The following is a 7659-nucleotide window of genomic DNA, read 5'->3' as shown; positions in this document are numbered from 1 at the left end:
TGTGGCATTTCTTTTAAAGCCCTTTATGTGGTGTCGCTAAGACGCCCGACTGCAGCATTTCTTTTAAAGCCCTTTATGTGGTGTCGCTAAGACGCCCGACTGTGGTATTTCTTTTAAAGCCCTTTATGTGGTGTCGCTGAGACACCCGACTGTGGCATTTATTTTAAAGCCCTTTATGTGGTGTTGCTAAGACGCCCGACTGTGGCATGCTTGCTATTTATTTCATAATTTTAATACTACTATGTTATTGCATATTCATAAATAACATGCTTGCACGCATCAGAGTTTTATTCATCTTTTGTGACTGACGTCATGAGCATAATTTTTTTCCAGCACATCACTGTTATATTACACCTGTGTTCACAATGTTTGCGAGTACATTCAAAGTACTCACTGGCTTGTCCCTGGCTATTGTCTTGGCCAGATTTTCTTGCGCGGAGAGGAGCGACCGTGGCGACAGTCCCGGAACCTAAGCAACGGTGACAGCAGCCTCGTGAATATAGGAGTTAACTTGGTCAGCTATTCCTGTGGGAATTGGAGTCCCATAGACACTGATGATCCACAAACCGCTTCCGCCATCAATCATTAGAAACCATTTGTTGTACTCACAGGCCAGAATGGTCTTGTACTACATATTTTGTATTTTGCTTGGAATTTCTGTATCAAGTTGGTGCCTCATCAGCTAATAGTTATCCTGGGGCTGGTGAGCACAAGGGCCATTTTCTGGAAATTAATACCTGTAGAATCGGTCCCCACAAACTTGGTACCAGAGCCAGGCTGACCATTGGTTAATCCTATCTTAGCCAGGTCGAAAAACCTAGGCAAAACAACCCACCAGACCCTAACCAAAACCCCAGCCAAGCTTCCCGTGCAAGATAGCCACACTGTGATCCCGACACCTTTGGCAGTCAGTGCCCAACCTATCAGCCTAGCCTGTCGATCACACGCCAGTGACCGATGACTAAAATGTCTCATTCGCAAGCGTGCGAAGGAAGACTCCGTCCCCTTTTCTATAAAAAGGGCGCGCTAGCCTCAACCCAGCACCGCACAACCTCTTCCCCAACCTAGACACAATGCCTGGTCCCATAGTGCACAATGAGACCACAGCAACCAACCTTGGAGGTTTCGTGACCATACTCGCAAACCTCACCCGTCGTGCCTATGCGTTAGAAGAGCCCCCAGAATATGTTGTGTACCAAGGACCCATGAGCGGTGAGGACCGCCAATTCTGGGCCACCGTGCACATCTATGGTAGGGGTCTGTCGCCAGAATGCCCCTACAAGTTCACCGGAAGAACAACTTCCTTCGAGCCACAAGCCATCCAGCTAGCCGCTCGAGAAGCTATAGTTCAACTCCGGCAATTGTCGCCCAGAGTTAACTGTCGCTCGTTCTACTACTACCCCAGACATGAAGGGTATGGTAGACCACCCCATGTTGCCAACGAAGATCACGAGATGGATCCCGCATTGTTGCACCTAGTGCGCTATGTAAGTGCAATAGAGGCACTGTTCGACCAGATCACTATTGATCTGATCACAGCTCGAGGAGAGCTGGTTCGCCGAGCCCCGGTAAGCAAGGAAACTGAGCCCGACGCCAACAACCCAGTCGTGCTATTCGGACACCCGATCGAGACCCTGAGGTCAGCTCCAGCCAGCGGCCAAGGTGCCTTGATGACCCCAGAAGTGCTTCGTCACCTTTTGGGAGCACACTCCAACGGAATTGTGGCCAACAATCCCCGTGATGGTCATCATCGCTACCCCGACCCTGCAGTTCCTCCACCATCTCCGACTAATCCCGACAGTGAGACATGTGGAGAAGCCTCGACATCCTCCAGGCACGCCCGTTTAGACATAAACGAGGTAGACTAAGTCGTACGAGTAGTACCGAGTCTTAGTGTATCCTCGCTTGTAATCGTGCGACCTTGTATATAAACGCAGCATGTCGTTGTGCCTCTGTTTTAATAGCAGCCTTGCGTATTTTGTCAGCGCATAGTTGCACATTTTCCGGGCACAGCTACCAAAACCAACCCCGATGACACCCACAGTAACATGTCTCTTTATGAGATATGTGTATCTCTGATACTGACCCCGACCTTTGGAGGTGATCTGGCAGATTTATTACCTTTCACCACGGTAAGTAAACCAACCCAGATGCTATATAAGAAGGCCACCTTGTGACCTTACCCAGCAACCCTCACCTCATGCACCACTCTCACAACCATTTCTTGCCATCCCGAGCCCTAGTCTTTATCGGAGAACCCCAGATGCAACCCCAGGTAGCTTTGTCAAAATATTGTGGGACTTTACCTGCAGTACTATGGGTTCTACCCAGCCACCCCAGTACGAGCTGTTCAAATCGAGAATCACCCCTTCCACCTTGGAATATTGGGTAGCAGTACACATTCCTCCCATAGACCCCAACCAAGATCCAACGGAGGTTTCCTTCGTGGGGAAATCTATGCCGACCCCACGCTTGGCCATAGAAGCTGCTGCGAACGAAGCGATTGCTCGTCTTCGATTCACGGTACCCTATGCTCGCGAACGAGGATACTATTACTTCCTGAGCCGTGCAATGCCCGGAGGAGTAACATCTTTTCCCGGTGGGCGGATTGAGAGAGACCCAGTGCTAGCCAACCTTATCCAGTACACCATCGCTCAAGAGCATTTGAACCAGCGAGTGATGGATTATCTCCAGAGTCTCGCTGATTTGAATCCTCAGATTGCAATCAACAGACCACTGAGGCTCGAACCAGAGAGACACATACATCGATTGGTCAATCCACTTCCTCCGATAGAAGAGGAGTGTATTCCATTGCCAGAGACATTTTCTTGAGACCCTGTCCAGTTACCATTCACATTTTAGACGCCACTGTTGTGTTTGTTATTTCAGTATTTATTATTACGTTGTAACTTATGCATGGTACCTCAAATTTGTGCGACAAGTCGAGTATTTAGTTTCTACTTATATGAGTAGTTTTCTTCGTGATTAACCTGTGTAACGCGAAAATCCTGGAATGAGATTTCTTTTCCCTGAGTTGCTGCATCATTTATCCTCTCACGGCATGGATTATTTTTATTCACGCAGCACCATGGCAGCAGACCCACAACCACTCGGACTCTTGCACTGCTTGCAAATACACGCAACCATGTTGCATCTCACCGACCATCTCCCTAAGCACACCACAGCCTCCAAGGGAGAGATTAGCGGATAATCATCCAGACACTGATCACCTCCGGCACACCGATAATAGTTAATAACCGGAATTACGCCTAATCCACGTGATCACCGCCACCGCGGACAGCCAGCACCCGAGCGGCAGCATCACGACGATCATCTAAGATCATCGCGCACAGGAGCAAAGAGAGCCCCAGCACTGCCGCCAGCCCTCCACACACCAGGATCACGTACCAGTCCGGCACCGCCTCCGCCATTGGAGCCTCGTCTCGAGCTCTGGTAAGCGGTAATGGAGGAGAAGGAGGAGGAGAAATGAGGCCAGGTGCGAAGATGGAGAAGGAGCACCACGGTCATTTTATAGCTCGAGATCGGTGTACGGTGGGCGAAGTCCACCAGCGCCGCTCATCGCCCGATCGCCGGTGTTCGGAGGCGAATCCGCGAGCAGTGCTGACAGCGCACTGGCCTGCGAGGTGTGTGCACACTGCACCGGCAGCAAGCACACCGCGCACTACCGCGGTATGGCCTAGACGCCCTACGCGCTAAACATCGCCGGTGGAGAAAGCCGGGAAAGCGCGGGGGAGAGGAAGAAGAGAGAGCCGGAGGAAGAAGGAGAGACTGACAATGGGCCCTGGGCCGACCTGTCAGCCAGAGGGAGCACTGTGCTCTCGGGTACGACCAACATATTTTAGAATTTAGAATTTATTCTAAACTTATTGCGTCCAACGTAGAAATCGCTCGTTTTTCTAAACGTGGATTTCTCCACACAAAGCCAGTATCCCACACTGTAGTTACTCACCACTTATTGCCCTCTCACTGTAGCCACTTTTTACCGCTTGAGTAAAATGATCTTTTGAGCAGGTAAAAGTATTTTTGTTTTACAACCCTTAGCAAATCTCGAGGGCGAGATTTTTCTGAAGGGGGGTAGTAATTGTAACACCCCAAAAATTTAACCAAGTTTTAAATATTAAAATTTTGCCAGGAGTTTTAATTTTTTTTATTTCTATTGATTTCAGAACCTTTCTTTTGATATTAAGGAGTCTTTCCCAAGTGGAGCTTTCCAAAATATATTGGACTTCTATGCCCTCTCATTAAAACATTTCTTAAACAGTAGAATTAATTATTAGATTATTTCACCCTAAGCTTTATTCATTTAAATGACTTTCCTTAAGTTTTGGAGCTCTTTTTGAACTACAACCATTTGATAAAATTAACTAATATTCCAACCAAAATTTGGAGATGTCATGTGATGTCTCTAAATCACTTTTGTGCAATAATATAATTATTTCATTGCATATTTTGAGTTTTGCACCTGTTTTTCAAATTTGGTCCAGTGGACACTTTTGCACTATAGCCTAATTAAATATTTCCCTAGAGCCTCCACCAAAATTATGGGATGTCAGTGGTAGCATGCCATCCAACTTTATGCAAAAACCTAGTGATGTTCTATGGAGAAATTAAGTGCACCAACCTCTTTTTTATTCTAGACCAGACTTGTGTTTTCTACTGCAACCCCATTCATTCTTGCTCTAGTGACCTTGTGCTTTCACCTGCTTGAAGTCAACCCTGCAAAACCCCTAAGTCCAGGAGCATGCACTCTTTGGAACACTTTTGGTCCATGTAATGATGCCATTTACTCCCTGTCCAGAATTGTAGTTTTGCAAAACTTGCACTAGCAAGTTTCTCCTTTTGGCAAACTAACCTCACCACCCCCTCTTTCTTCTAAAGAGACCCCACTCTGGGAGATTTGGCCACCCCAAGAACTGCCTAGGTGCCTTTGGCATTTTGTCAAACACCCCGAGTGCATAGCCAGATTTGGCATGATTTCAGGTTTTCATTATGAACTTGAGCCCCTGACCTATCCAGCATGTCCCATGGATTTGCCCTAGCCTATAACCCCACCCTGCTAACCCTCTTGTGGTTTGGAACCCCCTAGCATGCCATAGCATTTCATCGAGCACGTCCCGAGCATGCTCTGGGCGCGCCCAAAGCGTGCGCTTGGCACGCACGTGCGCCCGAGCCGCCGCGTCCCGCCCCGCACTCACTCAGGTCCGTGACCGACCGCAGCCAGCACGCCGTGTCCCCTTCTGCACCCCACGAGCCCCGCAGCTCTCGCCACGTCTCCGGCAGGCCAGCAACTAGCCTCCACTGCCACCCGACAGCTCCTGCGCTGGCCAGCATCGCCCAAGCCACCTCCGCTCACCAGCTCGCCCTTGGAGCAGTAGCCGCTCGTCCGCTAGCTCCTGCCGCCATCCCCAGCCTCGCCACGATGCCCTGCAGCTATAGAACGTCGGTCGCCGACGAGCTCATCCGCGGCCGCCGCTGAACCGCCTCGACTCGCCTATTTAAGGAAGCCCCGAGCCCGTTCCCGCACACAGGCAACCTCAGGCCACCTCAATGGCGCTTTCCTAGCTCGCAATCGACCCGGGGAGGTTTTCTTCCCCGTCTCCGGCAACTCCTGTCGCCACCACCGCCCCGGCCATTCCGGCACCACTAGGACCTCCCCCTCTCCACTCTCTCCACCAGGAGTCTTCTCTTCCTCCCATGAACCTTTCCCCCTACTCGATTTCGATCGCGAACCACCGCAGCCCCAAAAGCACTTTGCTCCCGAGGCCTCCTCCGCCGCGAAGCTCACCGTCGGTGACTCCCTCCACCCCTGCCGACCCAACGACCGCCGAGAGGACCGCCCCGATCTTGCGGATCCATCTCGACTCTCTGGAGCCCACGAGGAGCAGCCATCCGCTGGCGTTGATCGCCGTCGCCTCGCCTCCGTTCGGGCGAAGGAAGAGGAGGGAGAGATGGACTGGTCAAACCTGACCAGTGGCCCCCCCTGGACCCACGATCAGTGACCCCGCCCAGTCCATGTGGGTTAAGTGGAAGCGTATTTCCAGAATACGCCTTCGACGTGTACGTGTATTTTCGAAACATTTTCTTTCCTGTTTTATTTTAAATAACAGTTTTTGACCAAACTTTGACCGGCTATAACTTTTTAAATACAACTCCAAATAGATTAATTCTTTTTCCTACCTCTCTCAAATATTGTCTAGTTTATTTTATAATTTTTGAAATTTTTCAAAACAACTTTTTGTGCTGTTTTGATGTTGTGTGTTAATTCAAATATATATTCTTTTAAATAGGATTTTTGAAGATTTCAAGATGTTTTGGAATGCACCCTGCTTTCCCATGACCTGAAGGCAAGCATTCTGAACCCTGGTGTAATTTTTGTGTGTGTTGTTTGACTCGGTGACAACAACACCCCGACGCAAGCATATGTCATTTTATGTGAGGATGTGATCCTACTCATGAGTGCATGTTAATGATTTTTATGCTGATGAGTTGATATGGTTGTGATTGAAATCACCGTCATATGCCTTTCATGCATACCGGAAGGGAAGCCGGGAAGGCCTCTGCCTTGGGTAGACACGGTCTTGTTCCTAGTCCTCCGTCGAGACGGTCGTGTCCGGTATGGCATGAGGGGGTATGTCGCGTGGTGTTTCTATCTGTTGGTTGAAGTATATGCATTGTTATGCTAATCTTGCAGAGAACACTACAACCTCCTGAGTCGACCGTAGATCGAGTCTTGTGCCAGTAGCCCCATACTTGCTTCGTACTACCACTCGTCTCTACAACAAGTAGGGTACGGTTCAGTAAGTTGTCAACCCCTTTCCTAGCACACACCATACAGAGAGGCCATGGTGGAAGATACCGGAGGCATCCGGTAGTCATACCACCGGGTCCGGGAGCATGGGTGTTTCGGTTGTAGCCGAAGGGGGTAGCTCCCCAGTTTGCGCGCGGTATAAATTTTGTGATCCCATGTTACGTCGAGGTTGTAGCCTCCCCACTTAGAGTTTTGCTTGACAGGTGTCGTGGGTGATTCCAGACACATGTGAGTTAAGCTAGTGTGTGCAAGTTAGGTGTGTTTCCAACTAAAAGACCGTAGACGGAATTAGTCCAGATGGACTAAAGGAATCCGTTACTCGTGGGTAAAGAGTACACCCTCTGCAGAGATTAAACCTATTCAAATAGCCGTGTCCATGGTTAAGGATTACAGTTTGGGATGGGTCATGTGTCGGTCTTAGTGTCGGTCTTCGGAGGTGAAACTGTTAAACCAAAACTGGAATCATGACTTGTGACTTGTGATAATTATGATTATTAATTTTTGTTGTGGACTAAACCGTGATATTATTGGTATTATCGAATATCCCTGGGATGGTTCCATCTCCTGGATATTCACTATGTTTGTTCTTTTAAAGCCCTTTATGTGGTGTCGCTAAGACGCCTGACTGCGGCATTTCTTTTAAAGCCCTTTATGTGGTGTCGCTAAGATGCCCGACTGTGGCATTTATTTTATAAGCCCTTTATGTGGTGTCGCTAAGATGCCCGACTGTGGCATTTCTTTTAAAGCCCTTTATGTGGTGTCGCTGAGACGCCCGACTGTGGCATTTCTTTTAAAGCCCTTTATGTGGTGTCGCTAAGACGCCCGACTGC

This window comes from Triticum aestivum, chromosome 2B (assembly GCF_018294505.1).
Source record: "Triticum aestivum cultivar Chinese Spring chromosome 2B, IWGSC CS RefSeq v2.1, whole genome shotgun sequence".
NCBI classification, from domain to species: domain Eukaryota; kingdom Viridiplantae; phylum Streptophyta; class Magnoliopsida; order Poales; family Poaceae; genus Triticum; species Triticum aestivum.
Note: the sequence above shows the minus strand (reverse complement) of the source record.